Below are 7,622 nucleotides of genomic sequence, written 5' to 3'. Positions count from 1 at the left end.
GGACGTGGGCCTCGCACTCGGGGAGCTGCCACGGCTTCGGGAGGAACGGGGACTGGAGCCCTCTCACGTCCTGTGGGCCTGGCCCCAGGCGGTGGCTGCCCACTGATGCTTGTGGTCATTCTGTTCCGCAGTTTTGTTTTGTTTTATTTTGGGTAAATGTCCGGGATGTCTGCCTTTTGTGACCACAGGCTGTCTGAGCAGTACCTCCCCCCCAGCGCCCCTGTAACTTCTGGAACTGGCGGTGCGTGTTCCCTTGTCACCGGGCAGGGAGCAGCGAGGAGAGACAGAGATGCCTGCTGAGGGCTTCCTGGCTCCACACCCCGCTCCTGGGCACAGCTGTAGCCGTGGCAGGGGAGGGGGTTGGAGGGGAGGGAGCTGCTCACCGTCCCCGGGGTCTGAGGAAGGTTGGCCATTACATCCCAGTTTTGCCGAAGCCGCTTCCAGGTGGTTTGTCACAGGCCGTCAAACTGGGTGCAAAGATCCACACACAACCTGGGTACCCAGATGGGGCTGCCCGGGCCTCTCAGTGATGCCACCAGCCGCTCGGCTCCGTGCCGCACCTCGGGCCCACTGTCCTCAGCTTGTCAGCCTTTCTTCCTGGTGCTTCCTGGAGTCCGTTCGAAGCAAAGGTGACAACCTGGACTTGTGGTGTCCAAAGTGGGGCGGTCTGGGGCTGAGCCCTTATCCCTGGGGCTGGCGCTAGCTCCAGGCAGGCGGTGCCAAGGCTGCGTTCAACTGCGGGACACGGGGTCAGTGTCCACTGAGAACTGGAGAATTGCGTGCTGTTGGAAAACACACCCATTGGATCAGGCTTCCCTGGCACAGGTGGTGAGCCTCCCGTGAGAGGACATAGCCAAGAAGAGCTTGAGAATATCCATTCCAGGGGCCGAGGGCGGGGAGTTCTGACACTGACAAGGGCCAGAAACCCCACCAGCTCAGAGGGCATTGGGGGAGAAGAGAAATATTAGAGAAATAGGAACCTCCTTTCAAGTGCAGTGAGGAGGCGTGCACACAAAATGTGAGCAGCTTAGGAGCATGACTCTGGCTGCCCCCGCAGGACACCAGCACAGCTTCTTGCCCAGCTCCGGCATGTAGAAGGTTCTAGATGAATGGTGGGGTGAGGTGGAGAGAGCATGGTGGGAGGCCTGGGAGCTGTCCCTGCTCAGGCGGATCGGAGCTGGGTGGTTACCGTGGCGTCGCTTTCTCTCTCAGGGTCTGTTTCCTCAGCCAATTATCCAAGGACTCATTTGGGGTGACTTCTTGGGAATAACGAGTGTTGTAATTGAAACGCCGACCCATACCAGCCTGTGTGCGGCATGCTGCACATCGCAAGCAGGCAGCCCTGGAAATGGAAAAATCAGTGGCCAGATGGAGCACTGAGTCGGTTCCTACATTCTGAAGGCGTTTGTTTGGGGAAAAAAATCATGAATTTTGCATTTGGTCCCTCTACCTGCAAAAGCGTGGACTGCCCCCCCGAGGACATAAGTTGGAGGGAGGCTGGGTTCAGTCAGCATCATGTTACGCTGCGCCGGTTGCTCGGCAGCCTTTGCTCCTCTGCCTGGCGGCTCACCTGCTCCTCCGCTGGCCCTGGGGCTGACGGGTCAGGATTAAAGGCCCAGCGGCACCACTCACGGCGGTGGGACCTGGGGGAAATTTCTCCCTCAGCGCCCGGGGCAGCGATGAACATGCAGCATTGGGAGCTGCGAGGATTCGGTGTGGAGACACTGGTCAAGGGTTCAGGGCGGTGGCTGACACACAGTAGGTGTGGCCCAGGATTGCCTGACACACAGTAGGCGTGGCCCAGGATTGCTGTCCTCGTAACTCTTGGCTTATCAGGTTTTGCCCCTGCTGGTCCTCCCACTCGGAGCCCTGCGTGCCCTGGGCCCCACCCCATCTCCCACACTCCCCTCCTCAAGTTCCTGAGTGCTGGTCCCTCAGTCCCGTCCCGAAAGCTCCCGAGAGCCGGTGCATTTCCCGAGCGCTCCACCCAGTGTCCAGCCGGCCACCGGAGCAGGCACCTGCTTACCTGGCCAGCTGGCCTCCCGCTCAGATGAGGACATGTGAACAGGGGAGCTGTCTGTAGCCCGGGAACTGCTCCTGATGAAGTCAGTGGAACAGAAGCTCCAACACCGAGCAGAGAGCGACCCCAAGGGAGGACCAGGGAGCGTGCCTCCCAGTGCCAGGTGCACTGCCATCAATGGCTCGCTCACTGGTTCCGCCCCTGCACACCTAACGCCGCTGATGTGACCAAGGCAAGGGTGCCCAGTGCGTAAGGCTTACGTCTTTGTGTGGCTGCTGTGTGAAGTGCAATGTCAAGATATGGGCCGGGAGCCATGGGCAGGGCTAGACGTCACAGGGTCCCGGAAGTTTTGCCAAGGAGCTTGGCTCTGTCCTAAGGGCAGAGAGAGATGGAGAGTGGAAACAGGCAGTGGCGTGATCTGCTTTCTAGTGATTCTGGCTGCTGTGTGCAGGGTGGGTTGGCAGGGGCTGGCCTGGGAGCAGGAAGCCTGGCCAGGAAGCTGTCCCAGGGGTCTCGGTAAGAGACGGTGCTGGCCTGGGCGGGCGGAAGGCCGTGCAGGGGAGACCGGAGACAGAGCAGAGAACGCCGGTTCTATTCTCTCCGGGCGTTTTAATCTGTGAAGTAGGTCAGGTCAGCCCTGCTTTGGTTTACAGATAAGCATGAGAGAAAGGGTGGTGACAAAGCAGTCCCCAAGTTCGACCTCCCCATCTCCTCCATGCATCCCGGCCGAGGGCTGCATGACTGTGCGGCACATGAATGGTGTCAAGGACAGTCCCGTCTGTGTTGGCACCTCCTGCCAATCAGAACGCATTCTCTCACCCGGGGCTCTCGTCTTCACAAAGGCCTGGGACTGAGGAAGGCATGGACTGGTGTCCCAGTTTTTGCCCTCATTTCCTGATACCCTAGGGTTCCCCTCCCCCCAGGATGCGGTGGCCTCCCTGCCTGGGATCTCCGCCATTCTCCGCTCAGACATCTGCTTCCCCCACTGGCCTATGGAGGGAGGCTGCGGCCGGAGGCCTGTGGGTGCCTGCTGTGGTTTTAGACAATTCACAGGGCCCCCTGGTTCCATGTTCCCCCACATGCGGAAGGCCTCCCTGATGTCCCCGTATCTGCAGGCACTGAGCTCATGGTTGCTTCCCGTGAGTTGTCCTGATGTCTCCGTAGGTGTCCTTCATGCTTCTTTACCTGACGCTCCACAGCCACTGCTGTTTGTGGGAAGCCCGCACCTCCTTCTATCTGCAGTACAGTTCACCTGACTGTTTCACTCCCTCAACTGTGAGGCCCTTGAGAAAAAATGCCTGTGTTTTATTCATCTCAACATTTCCTATGGCCCTGAACACAGTGCCTGGCACAGAGTAGCTTATGGACAAAGAGCAAATGAGTGAATGAGTGAAGGAATGAATGAATGAATGAATGAACAAATGTCTCCGTAGGTGTCCTTCATGCTTCTTTACCTGACGCTCCACAGCCACTGCTGTTTGTGGGAAGCCCGCACCTCCTTCTGTCTGCAGTACAGTTCGCCTGACTGTTTCACTCCCTCAACTGTGAGGCCCTTGAGAAAAAATGCCTGTGTTTTATTCATCTCAACATTTCCTATGGCCCTGAACACAGTGCCTGGCACAGAGTAGCTTATGGACAAAGAGCAAATGAGTGAATGAGTGAACGAATGAATGAATGAATGAACAAGTGAGTGAGTGAGTGAGTGAGTGACTAGCTCCCATTGGTAGGAAGTTCTTTACACTCGGCGGGGACCTGCTTCTGGCTGACCACCGCTTTCTGACCCGAGGCCCACTCACTGACCACACAAGTGATCACACTCTCCTCTTGCTTATGGTGGCTTCTCACATGGTGGAGCCACGTGGTCTACTTCTGCTCTTCAGATATCCCAGCCTGCTCCTGCCATGCTTGTCGCCACCTTAAGCTCTTTGCACACCTGCTCTTCTGCCTAGGACACTTGACTCCCATTTCTTTCCATGGCTGGATGTTTCCCCTTGTCATTTGGATCTTGACTCAAACATCACCTCCTCAGAAGGGTCATTTTTAACCACTCAGTCTAGAGTAGCCTCCCCCTGCTCCTTCACCTCTTTACCTGTCTCGGCTGAATCCTGGGTGATTTCTTCATATCTGTCTTCCGGTTCACTAAATCGCTCTTCAGCTGTGTCTAGTCTACTGTTTATCTTGCCCATTGAGGTCTTATATCAGTTACTCTGTTTTTAATTTGTAGGATATAGGTGAATATTGTAACTACTTTTATCGTAAAGTCTTTCTTAGAATCCCTGTTACACGTAATCTCCCCACTGTGACTCCTCTTATTTGTTGTATCTGCTAGCCATCTCTCAGGAGTTGAATATATTTGTGTTGTTACAATTTTTAAAATGTGACTTCATCAGGAATTATCGTCTGTGCATTATACCCCACCTGGGTTAGAGAGGTGGGCCTGTGGTATCCATTAATCCTGGAAGAGTTGTTACATTAATTTCTTGATGAATGCAAGGCTGACACAAGAATTTGAGCACCAACGTTGCTTATGATGTATGAAGAGGTTGTGATTTTCTGTGGTTGGTCTCTCTCACCTGATTCTAATAAAACACACTTTCATTTTCTACTTTGTCCTCAGACTGAAGCATCACCCGATGCAGCAGCCCCCAGATGCCAGGGACTCAGTGCGTGAGTTTAATGCATAGGAATTGCCCAGATGAATGTGTACGCATTGAATGCATTGAAAACACAGATTTCAGAGATCCACCTCCTGGATACTGATTCCATACGTCTAGTACTGAGCCCAGGAATCTGAATTCTTAAGCTCTCCAAGAGATTCTGGTGGAGAGTGAAGTTTGGGCGCCGATGGTCCCATAAGCGTTGAGGATTGGAAGTGGATTTATTTTTGTCTTGTTTATTTCCTTCAAATAAAAAGGAGGGAAAGCAGCTTTCATAATGTATGAACAGACAGTCCTTGGGTTACGTCAGACTCAACGTATGTCGTTTCGTGGTTACGTCGCCATCTCCCATTTATTTATAAAAAAAAAAGTTCCGTCATTTCGACGTCTGTACATATGTGCTTTGTTTTTTATTATTTATTTACCACAAGTAAAGGGCAGGAATTGTTATCTTTCTTTTAATTTTGTTTACTGTTTCCCTTCATTACTGCTCCATGTGAGTGACGGAGGTGCTCATGTAGGTGGGTTCCGACTTATGGAGAACATCGTGTTACGTCATAGGAATGGACCTCCCACGTAACCCCAGGACCTACTGTAATACAGTCTCAAAAGCAGACTTAAAATCACCTACGCAGATGACCTAAGTGCGTGAGATCTGACTTCACTCCACTGTCGGATCTCCCTCCCAAAAGCTCGTCATGGATGTGGCCATGAGCTGTTTGTGAGCCGTCACCATCCATCTCTGGAGACCCCTGTGGGGAAGTCAGTTATGGGGCCAGCAGTGCAGCTGAGAAGGGCAGCTGCTGCCTGACAGGTTCAGTGTTTCCGGGCCCTTCTGCAAACGGACCACCCGCTACATGTACAGCTCGGGCCGCATCCTGAAGGCTCTTCCAGGCCCACCGGTCTGCTTGGCCGAGCCCCTCCCTGCTCACGTTTTCACAAACCTCTCAGCTTCTGCCTCAGCTGCTCCCTCTGCCCCATCACTCCTTTTCCTCTCCAAGGCTTCGTCCAAACGGCGCCGTCTCCAGGCAGTCTTCCTCCGGCGCCTCCCTCATTGCCTTCATTAACTGAGCCCTTACCATATCCCAGCACTGCACTGGGGCCCCCAGCTTCCCTCCAGCCCAGCATCTACCACACTGTGCACCTTCCCAGCCTCACGCTGCCCCTCGCTCCCCTACGCTGGCTTCTTACGCTCCCGCCCCCTCATGGAGAGGGTGTTGTCCATGAATCCCCAACTACGATTCTTTGCTGAGAGCACAGCTGGTGAGTTGTGCACAGGTATCGTGACTTAAGGCCGCTACCTTTAGAGATGAAAGTGGGCCTCCCAGCACCTCAAAGGCTTGTGCGTTCATTCCGATGGCTTATGTAGACGGCACATGGTGGATACGTCCCCTTTAAGAACTTCTGTGGTTGCAGGAATGGAGATAGCTCAGAGGCGAGCACTTCAAGCTGGGAGATCCCGACACCCTCCTCACTGACCAGCGGAGCAGAGGCGGCCCTGGACTTGCGATCCTGTCTGTGGAGCTGAGCCACCCGCGGAACCACCGTCTTCAGCCGGACCACCATCTTCCCATTTCAAGTCATTCCTGGGAGCGTCTCTGACACCAGCCAGGTGACCAGCGCTGTGGCTGTCGACGATTGGGAGCCATATGCACTGGCAGGGGGTGGTGGCAGGAACCTAGGGCTAGGGTCCCCGCCCTGGCCCGCACTGCCACGCCTGAGCTGTGTCACTGGCACAAACGCCTCACCACCTTGAACTTCCACGTCATCAGTTTGAGGGTCCTAACTCCTGCTCACCCATGCCACAGTGTCACTGTGCGCCCAAATGATCCAGGGGCTGCAAAAGTGCCCCCGACACGGCGAGACCCTCCCAAGTGTCAGGGTAATGGCTGTGTAGCCCCTCTCGTGGCTCAGAGGTCACTGCTGTGTAGTGTGAGTCCCTCTCGTGGTTCAGAGGTCACTGCTGTGTAGTGTGAGTCCCTCTCGTGGCCCAGAGGTCACTGCTGTGTAGTGTGGTGACTCAGAGGTCATTGCTGTGTAGTGTGAGTCCCTCTCGTGACTCAGAGGGCACCGCTGTGTAGTGTGAGTCCCTCTCGTGGCTCAGGGGTCACTGCTATGTAGTGTGAGTCCTGCTAGTGGTTCAGAGGTCACCGCTGTGTAGTGTGAGTCCCTCTCGCTGCTCAGGAGCACACGCTGCCAGGGTGTCCATCTTGCAGTCCTAGTAGCGCCCCAAGGGAAAGGCGGGGTACAGCGGGATAAGGTTTTGACAAGTCTTGGCAGTCACCTGATGTCACAGCGCGGTCTGCCCCATGGGACGGCGTTCAGATTCCCCGTCCACAGCAGCACATCGGGTCACCACATGTCTTGTTTGCTTACGTTCCTTTAAAATTGTGGTAAAATACACTAACGTCAAGCTTACCATCCCAACCATGTTTGAACGCCAGGTCAGCGGCATTAAGTGCATTCACACTGCTGTGCAGCCATCACCACCATCACTCCAGGCCTTTGTCTGGCAAAACCGAAACCCGACCCCCACTGACCTCTAGCTCCCCTCCCGGCTCCTGGACCCCGACCCCTGAACCCTGACCCCTGACCCCCTTCCACTTTCTCTGTGACTCGGACTGTTCTGGGGACGCATGTGTGTGGAGTCAGGCGGTTTCCATCACTTTGCAGTGCTTCTCACTGAGCACAGGGCCCCCCAGGCTCCTCCCGGCGGGAGCAGGTGTCAGACTCCCTCCTGGTGAAGGCTGCGTGGTGCCCCCCATGTGGGCACGTCCCGCACACTGTGTTATCCCTCCACCTGCTGCTTCCCTCCCTGGGCTCCTGGGAATGACGCTGCGGTGACCAGGGGTGCACGCGCCTGCGCTGTAGGTTGATACTGGAATTAGCAAGTGACATGCAGACACCAAGCGATTGCTCATAAAATTCTGGATTTCTGGCTTCTC

This window comes from Myotis davidii, unplaced genomic scaffold (assembly GCF_000327345.1).
Source record: "Myotis davidii unplaced genomic scaffold, ASM32734v1 scaffold960, whole genome shotgun sequence".
Lineage (NCBI taxonomy): Eukaryota > Metazoa > Chordata > Mammalia > Chiroptera > Vespertilionidae > Myotis > Myotis davidii.
Note: the sequence above shows the minus strand (reverse complement) of the source record.